Source organism: Metopolophium dirhodum, chromosome 4, assembly GCF_019925205.1.
Source record: "Metopolophium dirhodum isolate CAU chromosome 4, ASM1992520v1, whole genome shotgun sequence".
NCBI classification, from domain to species: Eukaryota; Metazoa; Arthropoda; class Insecta; order Hemiptera; family Aphididae; genus Metopolophium; species Metopolophium dirhodum.
Genome location: NC_083563.1, coordinates 26,400,266 through 26,424,328, shown reverse-complemented (window position 1 = coordinate 26,424,328; position 24,063 = coordinate 26,400,266).

Below are 24,063 nucleotides of genomic sequence, written 5' to 3'. Positions count from 1 at the left end.
ATAATACTGTTTGAATTGTATTTAAATATATATTATGTAGGTATCTATATCATAGAATACAACATAAAAAGTATTAAAAATACTAAAAGTTAAAAATAATATATTTATTCCACTAGGTATGATAAATCTACAATAATCAATCATATTGTTCAATATTGTATAGATAACCTTAAGCTAATTTATTAAAAAAAAGTTGACTAACAACTATAATATTATGAATATATTTTAATTTTAAGAAAGACACAACCCAAAGATTCAAGCTATTCAAATAATACTGGTTAAACATATAATAATTAATAGGTACCTACCTATAATAATAATCTATTAAAGAAAATAGTATTTACATTTATGATTTTTTAAACAAATATTGAAATCATATAGTTGTTAAATAAATTGTTACAAGAAAAACTGTCCCTTGTCCGTTAACATGTATGTGTGATCACTGATCACATTAAAAATTTAAAATGTATCGTGATATTTCAAACACCGCCGTAAAATGACAAAACAACGGAAATCATTTATACATTTCACATGCCAATAATCAATATGCATATGTAAATACCTACTTAATTAAGTAAATAACCTTCAATTTAGTACAAAAAAAATTATCCCTATTTTTTATTGGTTAGTTGAACAAATCAGTTTATTTTTTTAGATATCATTTCGATGGGAATTAACTATCCATAACTAATTAATAAACATACAAACAAGTTTTTATATACTGTAAAATGTTATCCTGCTCAATGATATATAAAAAAAAATTGTTTTCGTTGTTTACAGGAAATATTTTAAATATAAAAATCTTTATTGATTTAATGTCGTAAGTAAAAAGTATATTTTATATGACGTGCACATTTGATGGATTGTATACAATATCTAAAGGCGACAAAGCTGCCACATAAATATTTTCTTACTAATTGGCGGATCAGTGGTACTCAAACATTATATAGGTACATCGTTCATGATGCGGTGTAAGTAATTTTATATGATATGTAAAACCAAAATTTTGGTAAAATGGTAGAATATTTTATGAATATTAAACGAGTTTCGCGCCCTTCGAAACGACGTAGGTATATATGTGTTATCTCACGTGTATATATAGCTAAGAGCACTCATCGCGTTTTGCCGATAGTATATTATTCGTCTTGTATCCTCATAGACATTTTCGGTTAGGTTATCCTTATCGTAGAGTAAAAATCTGTCTAATACATGAAACCCGTCAGGACTCCATCGAGTTTAATGGACTTTTCACAGCAATCTATACCACCGTAATAAAATAATGACGGATCGACATCGTTACGATGACGATAATATAATATAATATAGCCAAATGGACACAATAATTACTACCCGATACTTGATCTCGTATTACGAAGGGAATAATATGATTAAAAAATATATTAGTAAAACACTATTAGGTAGAATCAAAACAAACGCGTGTAATAACGATTATAGCGGTATTTCATATTATATGAATCATAATATATTGATGTGTCCAATAGACGTAGGTAATGGTTTATTAGTTCAGTTTTGAAATATTCCAATGTTGTTATTTTTTTTAGATTAATTTTAAAGAAAAAGTATACATTTAGTTGCCAACGATTATCAAATCAACCTACATAATATTGTTATTATGTTTCCCCCACGTTTAAATAAAAATGTATATTTTTGTACAGTGTAATTCCTCAGTAAATGATTTACCGATACACAAGAAACATATTTTGTTTGTTCTTTGTAAAATAATCTATTACTTCTAATACTTCTGTTCCGCAACCCGTCTACCAAACAAAATATAACTTGTCAAATTCGTCCAGACACCAGAGGAAAAGAAATTTAATAGGCATCTCATCATTCTTGTCGGAATAATACAATCTACAATACTTATTATATTTATTCACATATTAGCCGTATTAACTATGTACGAAACAAAATATTATAATATTTAGACTTCAAACACGCATACCTACGTGTGAATACAACACAAAATACGATAAAAATTTGCGTGCGTGCGAGCACAATATTATAATTTAGTAAGCTTTCTATCGGCATTGATCGTTTCTAACACCTATTAGTATTGTAGTGCATTATTGGTATATTATTAATTTCGGCGCGCGCGACTATCGAGTATCGTCAGAGGACGGCTGAGATCGGTATCTGGCTGCAATGTGACACTATCGGGAATGTACCCATACAGATTCGTCGGCTAATTCGTGGACTGTCTTGAGGTATAGGTATAACGGTGATTTTCTAGCCCGATAAATCAATAGCAACGATAGTGAAAGAAAACCGAAAACGGCGGTGGGTTGCTGCAGTTGTCGGGGGCCGCACAAACTCCATTGTCACAGCTATTTTATATCGGTCGACACTCGTCGTTGTATATTATAATATGAGTGGCCTGCCCCGCGAGAACTGTTACAAAATAGGACACCGCGAAAAGGGGTCACAGTAGATAAGATAATAATATCATAATAATTCGTGTCCTTCGCCACCGGGCCGAAAGCTGCAGCGATCGCCCTGTCATCGACGACAACGACGATGGGCACGTAGGTACTCGTTCAGCCTTATTTGTACAAACCTAATATAAAACTGTATATGTGTCAGTGCCGTATAGGTTCCATCAATATAACAATAACAGTGACAACTATACTGGATTATAATATTATGTACACATAACAATAATATTGTCAATATTATATAGTCAATAGGTACTGCTGAAGCTAACTTAAACGATATACTTGAAGCTATAGGAACCGATAAATGTAAAATTCCCTATCAAGTATAGGTATACATTATACAGGATGATTTATCAAGTATGCGCGCCCCCATTTTTCCCTCTAATAATGAATTTATTTGAATTCTGATTTTTGGAATTTTAAAATATACTCAAAAACCGTATTTTCAAGTTCCTGATTTTTTTTCGTTTTACTCAAGTTATGTCCTGTGTCTATAAAAACTTCTGTTTTTCAAACGAGAACCTCCCCTTTTTTACTGTAAACTATTTAGTGGTTAATTTTTTTGAACATTTTAATGTACCTAATTCAAAATTCGAACGGGTAGTTTCTTAGTTATTAAAATGTTTGTATTAGGATAATATAATCCATACAAATGGTTTTACATAAATATAAAATAGACATAAAACTGGACCTATTATTTATTATACTTGGGCCATTTTACAAATTATCAATATTGATAGATTAATATTAATGACTACAATTTTCAAATCACCATAGCCCTTAATTTTATTCTTAGAACATAAAGTTGAATAACTCAAAAACTACCGGTACAAATTTTTATTTTGATACGTCAGAAATTTCAGAAAAATTATCCGCCGTATAATTTACAGTTGAAAAGGGATGTTCTAATTTGAAAATATGGTCTTAAAAAATCAAATTTTGAATAATTGCATTATAGAAGAAAAAGGGGATGTATCACCCTATATATAATATCTAATGGTATTCTAAATAATGCAGATCATAATATTGTCAAGCTATAAGTCGATAAAAACAATAAAAAATTGAAGTTATGATTGAACGCAATGGCTACTTTTTTATACTTACACTGACTTTTTACCACTACTTAAACATCTTTTTAGTAGGTACCTACTATACAATTAATAGTCAATACATTCTAATATAAAGTAGAAATTACCGTTGATAAGTCCCTATCTATGTATTTTAATAATAATAATATTATTTTGCTTTTTATTATGATTTGTTACATTTAAAATGTTATAATATGTGATACATATTATATCAATTTTAAATATAGACACATTTAAACTATATTATACCTATTTTATGGCATTACAAATATCAAACATAATTGTGGGTTTGCCATGGACGACCTAAAAAAAAAAATGGTTAGATTTTGAAATGATGAATTTTTTTATGTCGAACAAATTTACCAAACGCTAACTGCAGACTAAAATTCTAAAACATTACAGCAAATATTATGCTGCGTAAATTGTAAATATAAATGGTACCTATGCGCATATACATTATTAATACTAGTATTTATAATCAATGATTATACTTACTCTTATACAATATTACCCCACTCTATATTATGCCGTACCCAAAAAATGCGGAAAACTATAAGTCCATGTTTCATAACGATTATATAAAATAGAATACCTAACCTAACAGAGAACCATTATAAGGTAAAATTCGGCTTGCAAATTAATAGATACTTATAAACTATTACGATAAGTACAAAGGAAAACACAAGTATCACTTATTACACGCATAGCTGATACCTATACCTATTAATTATTAATTATTAACGATACGTCAATACGTTATATATATTATGCTCTTTGGATAAATGTTTCACCGAACATGGGCGCGCAACATTACATCAGCAAGTAAATCATCAACAGCCAATTATTTTTATAATCACTGTGCATACAAATACGAAGCAGGGAAGTGGGAACTATAGGATACTATACTGTACTATAATAAGTACTTTAGCCACTACATCATAACGAATTGTCTTATACTATGCTGGTGATAAAAACTGATAAATGATAATGGTATTTTAGACATTTCAATACTATTGTTAACTGTTTAGTCGGACTGTAATTATTATTATTATTGTACAACTCGTACAACATTATTTGCAATTAAATTATAAATTAAATTACACATGACAAGAAGCCGTCGGGTATCGAAATACACTTAAATAAATCGTCATGTAAAGTTAGGTTATAGGTTACCTAATAATACCTACTGATTGTTAGTAAATGTATAAAGACGTACAGGTATATTATATTGTATATAGTAAATATATGTATAATATACATTGTATAATGTATATGCGTAATGTGTACATAAGCGTCTAAACTGGAAAATTACGAACCGCTTTGCCTGAATACCCCTTTTTGCAAGGAACATTTGAAATCGGTCAAAATATATATTTTTACTTTCAGAGAAGGTCGCACGCGTGTCAAGTGTATAATGTGCGTTTTGGAGACTTCCTCTGTTCAACACGTACAAAATATTATAACCGTTGACATTGGATTTAATTGGACAATTAATTAAATGTGAGTATCATTTAACGAGGATTGCGGAGAAAACAACGCATTAGTTATAAATGCGTGATGAGATGTTCCGGGAAGAATGGAAATAGGTATATTACATATCTTCAAAACCAAAAAATCGTTGTAAGATCTATTGCATAAAACATTACAAACGTACATTTAATAATGTCTCTCGAATATTTCGCAGGTGAAGATAACTAAAGATAAGTAGATAATAATAAAAAAAAATACTCGGATAATGAAATTCACAGACCAGCCTATGTTTAAATTATAGAAACTGAAAAAAAAACAATAAGTACCTGTACCTACTATTTTCTTTTTAAATGTCACTGACCGAACCATTATAACCGTACAGAAATTAATGTGTTAATAGTCATACAAAATATAGTAAAAAACATTTTATGAGTGCGAATGGGTGGGCGTAAAATAAATTTACCATATTCCACAGAACTTTAAAATAATAGGGCGCCACTACAAAGGTATAAGAACAATTATATTATAGTCAACACTCAACAAGTAATAATAACATATTAACCTCAAGAATGGGTATCAATTATTGTTTTAGGGAGGTGCGGCTTTCTCGTTTTCTCTTTATGTCGAGTCGATGGTTTCTTTTCATAATATATGAATAGCTATAATAAGTACCTAGGTATCCTCTTGTTCTTACAAGAATGCATGTGAATTTTGTGTAAAGGGACATTTTATTTTATCGTTTTCAATTATTTTCAAAGAAATATTCTTGTATAGATATGATGTAGGTAGGTATAGTTAATAAGCGTGTATTATAGTTACGTTTTGTTTTGGCAAATATACATATTATATTCAATATTCATACAGATAAATATAAGGCTAATAATTTACATTAATCATAAATCATAGTTAACTAATAATGTATAATGTATATTATTTTATTTTATCAGCAAAATTTACATTTTAAACCTAGTATTTTTTTTTACTCATTACTAATTAAATAAATTAAGTTAAATTCATTTTAAAAAAAAATACTTTGGTGACTATTTTCGCACTATGCAACTGAAAAACCCGAAGCTATATACATTTTAAGTAAAAAAATAAAACAAAATATTCATTCGATGATCTTATTACGCGATTATAAGAAACAACTCACGAATATAATATGCAATACTTAACAATTTGTTTGAAATATACGCACACATAAACTTTATAATATTATTCGCTTTTTAATTGATTTGAAGATGTACTATAGTGAGCAATGAGCATTATTAAGTAAACATTACTTTAATATTTTAATATTTTTAATAAATAACAGTGTACTTATTACAATTTATTTGTACGATTAGTATATAAATAAATCAACGATGGAAAGTAATACAAATAATAGTAAAACATAGTAAAATTAACTAATGGTAAACAACAAATTTTAAATAACAATAGATATATAAAACAGCAGTATTGAATAATGGTAACAATAAATTTATTATAAATAGATTATAGAATTACAGTCACACATCCTCTAGGAAGAGGAAGGTTTAAAGTAGAAGTAGAAGTAACTTACTCGTAGCCCTCCTATTGCATGCACTATAGCCAAGTAATATCTATGAGATAAAACAGTGACAAGTGTATCAATACCACTACACAATAATAAATAATAATTGCTTGATAAGATTATATTACATCTAAATTGTGTTATACACTTATACGTAAGACCCCATCCCATCCAGTGTTCATTTCTGCAGGTGTATACCCCAGCAGTTGTGTAATTTGGGGATCGCAAAAGTATAAATTTGCAACCCCTGAAATGTCCATATATTTTATGGTTTTTCGTTGGTAAAAAAAATAAATTAGGTTAGTTATTATTGACCTAGTTATATAATTATTTTTTTTTTGGGCTTAGTATAGGCCACTTAGGCCCTTTGCCGCAACCACCACATCTTTCCATGCTTCTCTATCATTAGCTAGCTCTTCACCGTTTATTACTCTTAGCATTTGCAAGTCACTCTTAACTCTGTCTGCCCATCTTTGTCTTGGCCTTCCTAATGACCTCTTTCCATTGGGGATCCATTTTGTTGCCTCTCAAGTTATCTGGTCTTGTGCTCTCCATATGTGTCCTGCCCAGCTAATACGCTTGATTTTCAGCGTTGCTACTATACTTGCATCACTGAATAATTCCCTAAGTTCTTAATTGGTCCGTCGTTCCCGGAGGTCGATTGAGCGATCTTTTTTTGGGCCAAATATCATTCTTAGTACCTTCCTCTCGAAAATAGCTACTTTTTGCTCATCTGTTTTTGTAGTAGTCCATGTTTCACTCGCGTGTAAAACAATTTAAGATCGTATAATTACCTTGTACAATATACTTTTTGTTTAAAAAGAGACAAACTTACCTAACCTAGTTATGTAATTATGGAAAAAAAATTGTAAGTGAATGGGAAAATTGAAATTGTATATTCTTCTATCAATTCTTCAACAACTGATTACAATCAAATAAAAATTAATCTATTTTTAGATTGAAAAACTTTTATGTCGTCATCATTTTATCAACGTTGGTTGACTGTTGTTGGTTCGTGAAGTTTGGAATATTTCAGAAAATGATTCTACCTATATACATTCTATACTTTTCTAACTATTCCATCAAATTTAGCATCGTGTAAAAAAAGCTTTTCTTGTCTTCGACGTTAAAAAAACTACTTGAAAAGTATGCGCAATGGGATGATTCAGATTAAATCATCTGGGAGAATTAGAAAATATAGAACGTGAAATATCGTTACAAATTAATGACGCGGCCGCGAACGTAGTCGTGCCCTTTTCACTGTCATTGTCAAAAGTCCAACGGGTCGGCGCGCGGTGGAGATCAAAATGGAGTCGTCGTGGTGAATTCTTCTGCAGCAATATTTAATATTACTATCGTGTGCTTGTGCGCGTACCAACAAATAGATTATAGACACCTCACACCTGTTGTAAACAAAAAAACGTGGTCCTATTGTTCGCGCGCCGCTGTTCGATCCATATGGGCCCGGCGGTCGGACTGCGACGACTATAGGCGATTAATGAAATAAGTATAATGAAAACATATTTTTTTACGGTTACCGAGATAATAATAATATTATGTTCGTTTTAATTTCTCGTGTGACGGCGAAGTACGACGTCCTTGTAAGACGATTTTGGTCGACATCGTGGCGCGCATGATCGTAATATTATCATCATAATAAACGCATACCTATACATACTTAGGTACGCATATATTTAAATATTTTACTCGCGTATAGTTATCGTCGGATCGATCTACGATAGCATGGGTACATAACATCAAAACGTCGCACATCACAAAATATTTATAATATTATACTAAATTAATTTCATATAATATAATAAATAATAACATTATGTACGCGTAAAGCTGATAACGTGCAGGGTCTGTCCTTCTGCAGCGGTCCAACCGGGAGACGACGCGAAGGGCAATAATATATACCTATATTGTTCGGATATAAGAGGAAGTCCAGACGATCTGCCGAATTATTACGATAAATACGCGTGTAATCGTATTTTATTTTTTACGGACATAGCGTGTCTAATAAGTAATATGGTACCTAACGATTTAGGGTTATATCGCGTCGTACCCATTACAGATCGTAATCTGCAAAGGTTTTTACGGGAAATTCACAGCGGAGACGATTGCGCGCGTATTACATAGTATTATTAAATTATGGTATACCACGTATAGATATTATATAATATTATCATATTATGTTATCCTCGGTATGAACCGCACGTCCCGCCCGGATGGCTCAGAGGAAGCGCGTGATTTTATTCGGAGGCACCACCTGTAGACTGCAGTAGGTTCATTATGTATAATATATAATAGCACGGCAACAGCCGATAATAATACGGCTCGTCCGCATCAGATCACAGCTGATATATACACGAGACCAGTATAATACTTTATATTATTATAATATACACGTTTTAAAATAATATACTAAAATAATGGTATGTATTATTATTATAATTTAAATATTTAATCCGCAATAATTATATGCGCGCGCATAACCGGCATTATAGGTACGTATACTAGGTATATCATTATTATCATTATTATCATTATTATCATTATTATCATTATTATTATTATTATTATTATTATTATTATTATTATTATTATTATTATTATTATTATTATTATTATTATTATTATTATTATTATTATTATTATTATTATTATTATTATTATTATTATTATTATTATTATTATTATTATTATTATTATTATTATTATTATTATTATTATTATTATTGTTGCTGTAGATTATTCTCTCGCGCGGGGTTGTCGTCGCCGCTGCGATCTATACGCGTCCATTAATCACAAGTCGTGTCGGGTTCGCAGATCGCTGGTCGCAGGATACGACGTGCCTATATAGGAAGCGCGTAGTCATTTTGTTTACTCGGGTTCTAGGCCAAAACGATTAACCGCCACGATAACACAACGCAATTATTGCTGTTGTTATTATTATCATTATCGTCATCGACTTAACTGCATGTCTGCACAGGTATACCTATTACCAGGTTATGCTTGCAGTATATAATAATATCACTATACATGCGACATGCGTACATAACATAGGAGGAGTACACGACACTAAGATTTTCTTCGCGTTGCCCATACCATTATAGGTACCAGCTATATAGGTAAGTACTTGCTGTTGTTATTATAATGTATATTATATTTTCAATAGGTACCCTATTACTGCATGACGCCTACTATATATATTACAATAATTATTGTGTGTTACCGTAGTGTAGTAACATAATATTATAAAATGGGTAGGTACACTTTCAGGTGCGGATTCTGCGAGCATCTCTGTGTATCGTATATTATACAAATATAACGTATACGCACGTCACTGTGCACTGAAGGCACATTTTGGGAGCAAGTCGCGGTCTCCAATTAAAATGGGTGCGTCCTAGGGCAGGACGTGCGTCGTCGATTATTGGTATGAGTGTTAATATAATAATTAAGTGGTTATATAATATAGATACGGTCAATAATAGAGGTACGTATATAAGAATAATAGACTTACTATTGCGAAAACACAATTTCGCTTGGTGCGATTGTGAACGATTTGAAAATTTATACTCCACTCGGAAATTCTAACCCCGCACTGCAGTTGAACACTGTGTTTATCAGATTACCGACATTAGATAATAACAATAGTAACGAAGACTATACGATTCAAAATGGATTCAAAATATTGTTTTATACGTACCTAAATAGTAAAGGTAGATTGCATATTATTGTTATGTATTTCGATTTAGAAAGAAATCATATTGAGCCGTTGAGGTGGATCGTACAAAGGGGGGGTCACCTTGATAACGTACCGCTGCCTTTTCAGCCGCTGCCCCTTTGGACGATTACAGTTTTCTTCAGAAATTTACAATTTATAATCAGAACAACTAATGGTATCTCAAAATGTGATTTTTAATGATAAACATTATGACATACAACTGTGAAAAAATTATAAAAATAAAATAGTAATCAATTAAATGTTATATCGCCTTAGTCAAATAAAAAATTATACCTCCTAGTTGGCCTAGTTCAACGCAATTTATTATTGATATACCCTCCAAATAAGATCAACTTGACCAATTTTTATGAAGCTTGAAATATATATTATTTATTACCTGAAGGTGCATAGATTAAGTTTAGTGTTTCTAGATGCTGTCATTAAGTAACTATGATTAACTACTCATCTATACACTATAAAAATGTGTTCTAGATGATATTAATTACTCATTAGTTATTAATCATTAATCATTAGTCATCGTACATATTATTTTATATTATTCGACTAAAATAATATGTTATTGAATATGATTTTATTTTTATAATTTGTTAACAGTAACTGTTGTATGTTATAATTTTATTAACAATCAAATTTGGATACCATAATATTTAATAACATTTAAAAAAAAAAATTGTTTAGTTTAGTTGTTCTAATTGCAAATTTAAAAAAACTGCACTACTCACCGAAAAAAGAAATGTACATTTTGGCTGAAAAGGGGGCCACCTGTACAAAGCATCGTGCCTGTTTGGGTTTAGCTAGGTATTAAATATTACCTTTGCCCGGTAATCAAAAACATAAACGCCGGATAAAAAATGTTCGGAAAAAAATCCCTAAAGCAAATACTTGCATATAATTGTACATCTTAAATACTCATGACTAGCTTTAAAAATAAAATATAATAAAAAGCCTATGCTATTACCTATAGATAATTATCTTGCCTTTAAATTTTATAAGATAAATTTTATTTTTTTTCAATCCCATTTTTAAACTAACTACGTGATCTGCTGATTGTAAAATTTTTCGTTTTTTTAAATAAATATGTACAATAGGTAATAACAAGTTTTAGACCGTATGTCTACATGTGCATTTATACGCATAAACCGCGAGTGGAGGCCGGTCACCGGAAACGGATTTTAGCGACAAAAAATTACATAATAATATAACGTATCCACTTCCTTGGAGAAGCTCATAAGCCATCATACACATATATTATGTACACCACTTAATCAACGCACTATACCTATATTATTCGGGAGGCGGCCGATTTCGATCGTCCAATATATATGTAAAAGTTATCTCATATTTTTATTGAGCACGTACTTGCAATTACATGCGAGTGTCGTTTCCAAGTGTCGTGCAAATTGCTATTTTGACGTTTGACCTTTTTATATATTCTCTCGGGTTTAATCTTTAATATTTATACATATAATATATTTATATTTACTGCCACTTTCCTTAAGATCGTATTATTTAGATAGGTCTACGGACTACGGTTGATTTTCTACAGCTCTGTAGCTATGTTCGCTGCACATAATAATATTGTAGTAATCACACAATTTCATTCTTCCGCGTTACATGCTCTTGCCATTGAACGCTCTTATTTAATAATAATTTTGAATTATACATAAAATAAATTGGCCATGAAATAGCAGTATATTATAATATTAATATATTAGAACTGAGTGTACTTTGCAGATTAAAAATCGAATATTATCAATATCCGGTCAAGGCCGGACTGGCCTGACGAGTTACCGAGTAAAACTATATGGTCCGCGAAAATGTTGAGCTGTTCAAGTCATGGGGGGCCGATGGCTGAAAATATGTTAAGAGTTAAAAGTTTAAAAAATGGAAAATATAAAAAAAAATTACAGTACGGAAAACTCGATGGACCGAATTTGTCCAATCTGACACTTGATCCGGTAACAATATTAGGTTAGGTTTATGTACACTCGTAGACTTAGGTAGGTAGGTATACTTACTCCCAATTACGTTGTGGTTACACTATTTTAATATAAAAATGCATTATATTATTAATATGATCTAATCCACATGGTAAGCACTCTAATTCTACGACCAAAGCATTGATCGTGAAATAATTTTACTTAAAAAATAATTGACCGTTTTTTTTTTTTTGGTTTTTCGACCAGTGGCATTTTATAGGTAGGTATATAGGTAATTTTTCCATGTAATTATCTGTATTACCTCTCTACATATTATTAAGTATTAAACATTTAAACGTACCTATAATTTTAAAAATATTCTTATTTTTAATTTTTAACCTATTTCAATTTTAACAAGCTAGAAATATTTGTCCTGCCTGAACAAAATATTTCAAAATGTATACATTAAAAAATAATATGATGATATGCAGCATGAATAATCATTAAGAATACAGATGTCATATTAAAGACATTATTGGCACTTGTGCGTTATAGCAAATTGAATGCAATTATTTTATTATATGATTATAATACAAACAGTAATAATTCATAATAGTAATAATTGTATAAAGAAATAATTTAAATTAATTTGAATTACATAAACCGTTATAAATATATACTTAATATCGGTGCAATAAAAAAATTATTATGTAACGGGATAGACATAAAACCCATTAAAATGTAAAGCGCCTAAAACAATAACATAAATACAATATTATGTCATACCTATTTAAAATGTAATTTATAATATAAAATGTGTGATATTATATTATATGTATGATGTATAGGTAGTATTGTGTATTGTATTCATTATTTCATTCAATCATTTTATTTTTTTAATTGACTTTTAATGTACAATTGTGTTTCAGTTATTACTTACTAATACGTCGTGGCTCAAGTTCATCAAATCATTGTAAACATAATTGTTGTATCTAATTATGAATTGGTTTCTGTGAAAATAAATGAATGTAATGTGTATAATAAATCCTATACTTCTAAACTGAGCACGCCATTCTACTGAACACGCCATACAGAGTACGAAATAATGTGTAGGTACATGCAATAAGTTAACAATAACTTCCAAATGAGTTTTTATAAACAGCATATTATAGCCGTACCGTATTATAGGTATACCTGTCTTAATAAATCGTAAACAATTTAATATGAATGAAGTTGACAAATGATTATATATTTATAGCTCAAACAAATTTTAGCTAGGTTAAAAATATATTTCGACCGAACGGTTTAGGAAATGTTGGAAACGTTAAGGTGGGTTTCCACTACATACATGTTACTGCATAAAAATAATTTTCTGTGATTGGTTGGAATATAATATGGTAAGCTTTTGGTATACCAGAGTGTTTATATGTTTTTACCATGGTTCTAACCATACATACCACTGAGTAATGTATATGTATTATTGAGTAATGTATAAGTAATTATTATTTTACTCAATGGTATGTATGGTTAGAACCCTGGTAAAAACATATAAACACTCGCTCTTACAAGCAAACAAAGGCCACAGTGGTATTCTATACCTATAAATTAACTACATAAATAGTTTTCATTTAAACTGTTAAAATATTTCAGATAATGATCAATGGCCTAAACTTGTAGTACATCCAAAAACATTCAACTAAAAAACATCAGTTCTCAAAATAACAATTCTAATGAGTTATTTTAATACCTTAAAATAACTACTTAAATTACCTTAAAATAGTTAAAATACGGTGTTTAGATAAACGTTCCATTTTAGTTAATTTGACTGACAAATACAGTTAATGTCAATTTGAATGGTCAAGAACATAGTAAAGAGTTAAAACAACTATCCCATTTTTATGTGTGCACGCACATTTAACCATGCTACCACGAAGTTGGATCTTTAGTTCAACTATTTCGTGACATGGCTCTATACCTAATAATATACGAGGTACTAATATGTTACCAATCCTAACCCATTTAACCCATCTTCACCGATGGCAAACGTTTAGCGAACGGAACCGGTCAATAAATGCACGTACACGTGAACGTATGTATAGTGGAAACCCACCTTTAGTCGGAGGCGACATAATATTAAAGGCGCATTATCGTTATTGATATTTAATACATTTGAGTGTTTGACAATAGCACAACAGGTACATGGGAACATATTGTATTCATTAGTATAAATTACACACATGACTCATTCACGAGTATTGACTATATAATATTGAAGTATATTATAAGTAATAATTATTATTACTTTGTTAGATATACAAGATTATTATGCGACTGATGTTTACCCACACAACTATATACTGCATCGGTTAATTATTATTATTAATGAATTATCTAAAACTATAATAATCATTATATTACTTATACAGTTGTGCATTTAATACTGATTAGTACCTCAACTCTATCGTAGGTGCTGTAGTCAGTGCAAGTTGTTTTTCATCAAATGGACCTATTAGATTTATATATTATACCAACGCCTCGGTCTTATAATACTCATTTGTTTTTAATTGATATTATATAAATTAATATAATTATCAAGTTTTAGAAAGTTGTGTATTTCAAATATTTGATAAGGTCGTCTAATTTTCAAGATGCTATAGTTGAACCAAAATATCGCTTGAATGCCGAGTGTGTTTAATTAAAAAAAACTTTTTTCTACTTGAGATCCACTTTTTCAAATTTTGTATATTAGCACCCGATTCCTAAGCGTTATATTAAAAAAAGATTTTTGAAAAATTTTAAATAAAAAAATGAAAAATGTGGAAAAGTCGAATTCAAGTAGACCCGACGACAAATTCAAATCTGTATTTAGAATGAAATTCGTATCGCTTCGATAGATAAATTGGTATGTTTGCAGGCAGAGAACACGCGTTTAAAACTCTATGTCGCGCGCATGTTAGACAGAGATAGCAAATCACCGGGTTCCTTTAAAAAGGAAAAACAAATCCCAACTAAGAAAAATAAACACTATTTATTATAAATTATTATCAAGGTACACGATCACGGTGCTCGGTAAAATTTAGTGCTCTTTCATCTGTGCGTCAATAACGAGATAGACATTTTCGATCATGATTACAATATTTGTTACAAAAAACAATAAGCACAAATATGTCCATATAAATGTCACACCCGTGGCGCTCCCCCCCCCCCCCCCTATACCACAGCATTGGATAAATATGTCTCTGGTTCCCGTTTACAATGTATACGCTTAGTTGACAGCAGAGTGGGTTTTTAAGTGCGATCGACATGCAGTAAGAATACGCATAAATAGGTATAAACATCGTATACGTCTACGGAGTCCGAAATCGCAAACCTGTTGCGGATGACCAGACATGTGCATTAAATACCGTATTGTAAACTATTTACTGTTTGTAGAAATTATACTCATGGGGTCGATAATCGATTAAATTATGAAATGATACACTTTTCGTTTTACATCAGAGAAACTATATTGTTATGTCTCTGGGCTTTCGATGTGTCTACATTTGTTACAAATGGTAATTATTACAGAAATAATGCGTAATGTATTATATACGCGTTGTGCACACAACTACAACAGTACAACGTAACTACCCTACTGTATACAATATGTCAATATAATACAATAAGTACAGTCGGTGGTCCGTAATACTATGATGCCGACAGGATAGGCACACATAGAATACGTGGATATTGGATAAGGATAATAGATAAATTGAGACACTAAACGCCGTTCAATTAATCATAAAATTGTATGGAAATATAAAGTACGCCGTATACCTAAATCCACGAGATAAAAGGTCGACCGATCGTATTATTATATCAATACTATTATGAACGACCGTCACGACGGAAGCGCACCCGATGGCTGAAAGCACCTGTATACAATATTACAATATTATTATTATGCTTTTGATTTCCTATATTACATATTATATTATTCTTCGGGATCGTCGGATGTACAATGAAATAATGTGTACGCACGTCTGTGTTTACAGTGTACATCGATATATAAAATCTTTGAGATAGATGTGATGAAAAATGTACGAAGGTCGTGTTGGACACGATCTAATTGGCCCTGGAGCAGTTAACGCCGCGCACAAAGCACACATTAATATTATATAGCATTACCGCCCGCCAATATAATAGTACTCGGCAGCGTGGAATACGTATATAATATAATATTGCTGTATAATTGTCACATGGCGATTTTTAGACGTATTCAAATTTAAATATACGTACGAGAAAAACAATTACATATATGTACACACGCATACAACGCCGGCGCGTAGTTAATAACAATTATTGTATACATATTATCATCATCGTCGTATTATTATTATTGTCTTCGTCATCCGGACCATGCCCTATTTTTCCGGTATATCGTGTGTATAACGGATCTAGTGATACACTTACTACGACTTACGAGCACCTGATTACGGCGGAAAATATAGTCTTCGGTATATTTCAATCGGTAAAGTGCGTAAGTACGTAATTGTAGAGTCGGATCGGATAATTTTCGCCAACCACGCTCAACATACATAATATATATTTATATTACATATTATATTCGACCAGCGCAATAAACCACACTATGAATCCCGCACATCCTCACCCGATCATTACTACCCTCAATTATTTTCAAAGAAAAACATCATGGGTATGTTATTTATTTAATTATATTATACTATTCAACCTACGTTCTTATATTTATATAAAAACCATTATTTGTTTATTTATATAAAACTTACACGTGTCTCCGTCTTAAAACGAGTGGATAGCTCAGGCAAAATTTGAAAATAATAAAAATAATGTTAGGCATCGAAATATTCCAGAAATGTTTTTAAAACATTAGCAAATTTACGTTGAGCAGTTCATGTTTAGTATATTATAGTAATATAGTATTAACATTAACTAAGTTACAACATTGCATTGACCGTGATTTAAGGTATCACTATAGTGCCCGACGTCCGTATAACAGTAATATGTAATACATATATATTATAATACTACTTAGAGAGGTAGTCCACCATGCTAAGACTTACGATCGCAAACTGGTCCAATTCAGCCCCAGTGCGTACCAACGACTACCTATAAACTGCGAAGCTTTATCGGACTATGTTCAACAATTTTGAAATCAAAGTTGTAATCACGGTCTTACATTATTAATTACCTAAATTTATAACCTATATTGCCGTGAATATTAGGTGTATCAACATATTGAATGCGAATGAGCTACTTTTTTCGAAGTAAGTACCTATAAAATATATCCAAACTTTTAAAATTTCATGATCAGTAACTTTATTATTTAGAAATTATAAAAACTGTTTTCATTAAATGCGAAATTTAACAATGGACGTGCAATTCAAATTTGGCTTATCCGTTCCATAAGTAAATATATAATATAGTTATAAGTCCATCGTGGTATAAAGTTGCACAGCTGTAAATATAAGAGTCTACGTATTTGTGTTTACGTAAACAAATCTAAACTGTAGTATTTATACAAACATCAAAACAAAAATGTCAGATTCATAATTATTTATTTTTAATTCTTATTTTAAAATTAAAATAATAACTTATATCTCCTAGTGTTTTTATCTTATTATAATCAGGTACATAATAGTAAATTTTAGAAAAAAAAACAATACGATCTGAAAATTAAATCGTAATGTATCATAATTACTAATTCGTGTTCGTGCCTTAGTAATTATAGATAGTCACGTTCATAAACAAAATTTAAATGTAATGATTTTATAAGGGACAAAATATAAAATTACAACGGTGTGTTGGACCGGATGTGGAGTGGATTGAAACTCGGAATCATTGGATTCTGTAACACCTTGAACCCCGGCGTCTTCAAAGTCGGTTTGATGTCCTAATAATATATGAAAACCAACACCAAGCATTAGAATATCGATAACGTAATAATTATTAAATTAAATATTATTTGGCGTTCTTCAAACACCATAGAATACCATGGCATCAACTGCTTGTACTCGAGACTACTAAATAATATAGGCTTCACAAGAATTAATTGTGAAAAAATTGTAATTATGCGTAATTATTTTTAGTAGTTACACATGCGACATCATTGTTGAGTCGAAGGAAAACTATCAGTATATATGTATGGTAGTTAAAGAGCACAAGGTTGGGTCATAAGTAGATTAACGCGTGGTGGTTGCTTGAAATGGGAAAAAAAAACAATGGAAAACATAAGTGGTATACTGCAGTAGCGAAGCTAGCATGTGAACATGTATTATTATTATGGAGGACAGAATGATAGGTTAATATTATTGTGTATTGTTTTTAATTTAGAAAAAAACAACTGTAATTTACTTAAAATAACGAATGCAGCAAACGGATTAATTAAAAAAAAAATACGATCCGTGATCGAAAAACTAATATAAAATATTATATTTTATTTTGATATAATAACGTATAATATATCGTCGGACACTCGGACAAAATTAAAAAAATGTAATATTATATACTATCTGGAAATGATAATATGTCAATTGGGAGGAAATAATTAAAAATAAAATCATAAAATACTTATGCAAACAACTGCAGAACCTGATTTTCGAATAAGGTTAGATGAATCAGGGTCTGATGTAGCGTGTGAAGATTTCAATTATTGTATATTTTACGACTCAGCGGTCCGCAAATGTTTGCGAAAAGAAAACTATTAAAAAACTTAATTGCTGACGTCGATCTGCATCACGACCTACACCACAATACTTACAGCCAAAAAAAAGCAACTCGCATACACAGACATCGCTTACCAATAATTGTGCTTGTTCCTTTTCGGATCCAGCCGGTTTCCCATACACTTTCAGCGACTTGTCCCTGTTGACACTGGTCCAGTTGGACACTATGTTGTACATGGCGATTTTCTCTTCGTCGGATGAGTACTCAATGTCCTCCAACACGCGCAAGAACATTTCGTGCAGGTAAGTCGTTATCTTGGTGTCTTTGTGATTTTTCCCCACGTAATAGTTGTTGAAAACACGGTATAAGAAATAATACACCTTCCTAGAACGACAAAGGTACGAAAATATTATACTCAGTATACAATGATCCATCATCCGTCGTAATTCATAATGCATCCCCTGCGAGATACAAAATAATCTATAAAATATTATATATTTATTTAGGTCGAATTCATCGATATACAATCTGCATCGAAGTTTGGGAAAATATTCTGCTTGCAGATTAAGGGTGAAATGTATTCCGAAAAAAACTATAAGAGTATTAAATATTCCAAAATTAAAATACCGATGAATCAATATGTTTCACGAACGAGAATCGCCGCTCGTGCTATATATTTACTACAGTAGCTTATTTCATTACACTATACATCTGTAATCCTAGTACTATATCCGTAGAATCATAAATAAAAGAGCATTTGTTCAATATTCGAAATTTGTATCAGCAATTTCAGATTAAAAAAGCGGGTAAATGAATGCGTCGCTCTGTACATGTAGGTTATGCAAGTGGGTGACTGTAATGGATAGTGTTACATTTTAAATCAATGATATAATAATATGTGTGTTGTACTACTCACCTGAAGTCTATAACGTTGTTTGAGGCGTCCGGGACCGTCTTCGGAGGCGGCGTACACTCAGACATGATCAGAAACGCGCTGGAAAAAAGTTTGAACTTGTCGTACTGGGACGGTTGCTTGTTGTAGAACGTCTCCAGGTACTCCATCCACTTGACCATCACGTCCTTGGGCTTGGTGCCGCCGGCCAGGAACAAGTCGTTCATCTCATTGAGATTGACAAACCGCATGACTTTCATGTCCGCGCACTGAGCCTCCTTCCGGCATTCGATCCCGAGCTGGCGCAACTTGAACTGCACCTGTTTGAACTTTTTGGTGGGCACGCGTGTGGCGATCCGAGCCGGGTTACATATGCCATACATGTCGATGGCTTCGGCCAGCTGGAGCTTTTCCTCTTCCGTCCAGACATCATTCGGCGGGCCGCTGGGCTGCCGGACAAAACAAAGTCGTAAATAAGAGAAGAATAATATTTATTTATAGTTAGGTATTGGGATTTGGCCGAATAATAAATGTATAGCGTTATAGGTACGCGCAAAAACCACGACGCTATATAAACCTTGTAAATTATTATTTTATATGCGGTGTATAGACGAATTTATTGTTTATGTGGGTTATATAGGTGTAATATATGAAAAATGGATGGGTGGAAATTCAAGGGCGAATGATGCAGGCTGGTAAACAAAATAGGGTTAACGTGTTTGTAAAAGAACATAATACTAGTAATAATATGCGTGTATATAGGTACTAGGTATAGTATAGGTATATCATATCATATTTGTGCTAGTGTACTACCAACCGCAGTTGGTGGGCCTTACGTATGGGCGTGTGAAGTTGGCTCACCGATTTTGGCGAATTTTTCATTAAGACTGATATTATATATTATATATTAGAAAGTTTGGGTAGCACTTTATTTTTAAATACTTAGGTTCCATACGGATACGTTACAGCGCGTTTAGACATCGCTGTGCAACGCAAACTATACAATTGTGTATAGGTAGATATTACATATTAAGTTCCTGTAAATGTCTGTATGGCTAACTATTATAATATACAACTATAAACGAAAACCCATAATTCAACTATTAAAATATTTACAAAAATTGGCTAGGTATCAAAGAGTCTTACCCTAACCTTAAACCCGTTGACATTAATGCAGAACAAAAATATTGAATAAAAAAAATGTATTGATTAAAAGGTTAAAAGGACAAGCAGTGGTACACTGGTATATAAATGTGGTAACTTGCAGGGTTGTTAATTTGATGCATTGTCGTGGTTTTTGTTTTGTTTTGTAAATTACCCTATATTACAACTAGTGTGCATACAAAATCATATTTTTTCTATTATTCTGATTTATGCGGATGGCATAACCGAACGTGTCGACTCCGTAGTACAAACAAATTTAATTTTTAAACGATTAATAATGAACAGGTAGGTATGTAAAATAATCCAACATAAAAATGTTCATAACGACTAAAAAATGTAATTATTTTAAGGACATAACACAACATATAAACATATATCAAGCTTGATAATAGGACGATTCCCTTTAAATTACAATATTAAAGTTAACAACACACAATAAATTGGTACTGCGAACGCAAATTTGTAACTTGTCGTTTTAAGCATAATATTTTTTTGCTTTGATACATAAATTGTCAACGAATTTATTTAATTTGTTGAATTATTTATATAAATGCTGTATTTTATATTATTTATATCATATATAATTTATGTTTATATGTATTTTAAATTTTTCAGAACATATATATCACATTTTTTGACAGCTGTTTATATACCTACGTATTGCATTAAATTCTCATCCCTGCAACCTGCAACAGGTGATAAATCTTACAACGGAATGAAGAATATTATACCTACGTGTGAGTCGTGATGTTAATAGGTTTAGTAGCATACATTTTCATGGCCGTGTGCAATCACTGTGATACTGTGTAGTATCATTAAAATTCTACAAAAATCTTTAAGTATATAATATAGGTACACAGTACTACCTATACATAGCGGTGGCAATACGATTCAAACGTTATCAGGTTTATTGCGGTTTACGAAACGCTCAAAACGTAAATTATATGATTAAGCAACAAAACGAACGTCGCAAGTGTAAGAGGAAAAATGTGCTTAATGTAATATGTAGTGGGTAACAATCACAATAATAAAGAACGCGTATTATAGTGCACGCATATTATGTGTATAGCAAATATATTAGCGATTCGTACGTCAAATTTTATGCGCGAACAAAATTCGAACTTAGCGAATAAAACCATATTAGATACGGTCGAAAACGGGTGCGGCAAAATGCGTCGTAAAAATTAGGATAATAACAATAAATACCCAAGCACGAGACATCACAGACGACACCTTAGACTATTATAATTATTACCATCTTAAACTTACCAAGTTTATTCGTAAGTACAATGCGGCGGTCGTCGTGCATCACGGTTGTCAGCCTTTTCGAATTGAGATTTAATATGAATAATAAATAATAACGAATAAGACCCCATCGTTTGCGCAATAATATAACTCATAAATGTCTTACGGATCAGTGGCGAAACTATATAAAATATTCGCCCCAACGTAAAGGTCTAAATTGAAATTTTAGTTGTAAACCTAACTATACAACTCTGTCCAGCGAGACAACGCGCTGATTCTGAGCATCCCCCCGTGTCACCATGCTGCCTTTATTATATTCATTATACCTTGTGACTTGATAAGTATAATTTTATAAAATTAAAGAAAAGTACAATTATCTACTTGGATGTATTTTATAATCATTTGTTGATGACAAGTGACAACAATTCAAAACACAATAATTTTATATGTATACAAATAAGTACAACAAATTAGTATATTAGTATAGTATGAAATCGGTAAATTTATTTTTCATTTATCAATGTGTAATATGTATTTTCATTTTTCATACAATTCATGTTTCATTTGAGGAACGATCGTAAAATTTATCGACATTTGTGTAGGTACGTGTATAACACTCGAGGACGCGTCATGCACATAACATAATTAGCCGGAACGACATAATAATAATTATTATTAATACGAAATAGTACTATTAAATTGTCTTGTTTATTTTAGTATGTACGTTTCCGGTATGTAGGCATCTAAAATAACTGCCCTCAATGAATCCCCTCAAAATGCATTCAAACAGCCCTAAAGTATAGGTTATAACTTATAGGAACTGTTGAAAATCCAAACGTGCCGATTTCGGATAAAACAATAAAACTATAAAACGTATGTATAATATATCTACATATACGGACAACATATGTTGCATGTATGAGTCGATGAAAGTTTGGTAGGTAGGTACCTAATGAGTCATTAGTAATGAGTAATGACGTTCTAGACACTGACCAAAAGCCTTATTGAAACTCTAATATTTACTATATGTACTGATATTTCAATACAATATTATTATGTGCATTATAGTAAAATAAAAATAATAGATATTCCGACAGCAAAAATAAATAATAATATATAGGTATTAATTATATTGACTATTGTGTATAATTACGAATTGCCTATCCAATACTCCCGAGAACCGGGATCTCTGACATCGGTAAAATACAACAGTATTGTGCAGTTTTCCGATATTTCACCACAATCACGCTCCAGCCATCGTATGCAAGAATGTCAAAATAAGTCACGTTATTATAATTGACATTCTATAAAGGTGGAACGAACAAAGAGCGAGTTTGTAGCAATCCCACAACATTAACATGTAACCTGTGAAGCATAAAGTTGCGCCTAAAATGATACTGATATGTCTCGGTAATATTTATACCTAACTAGGTACGTATTTACTGTGGAAAAAAAACGGTTCAAAAATATTAAAAAAGATTATCGACAGAAACAATGACACTCGCGTCACAATATTGTCATTGTATTTGACATTTGTTCAAGTGGCAATCGCACGTGTAAGTACTATTGCTCCCGACTAATAATATTAATATAATAACAATTTACCACTGCAGTGCTATACTTGGTACCTATAGCTTGTACGTGTTCAACTTGTCGGTCGTTGTAATCATTCTTATTTAGAACGACATAAATAACACAATAGTCTACTACGTTTTGAATAGTCTATATGACTATATTGATATAGATTGATTTATCGAGCGTAATATTTATAATATGTCTATAGGTGAGTACGAGTAAAACCAACCAATTGTTTCAATGAAAGATAATATCAATTGGATTCAAACG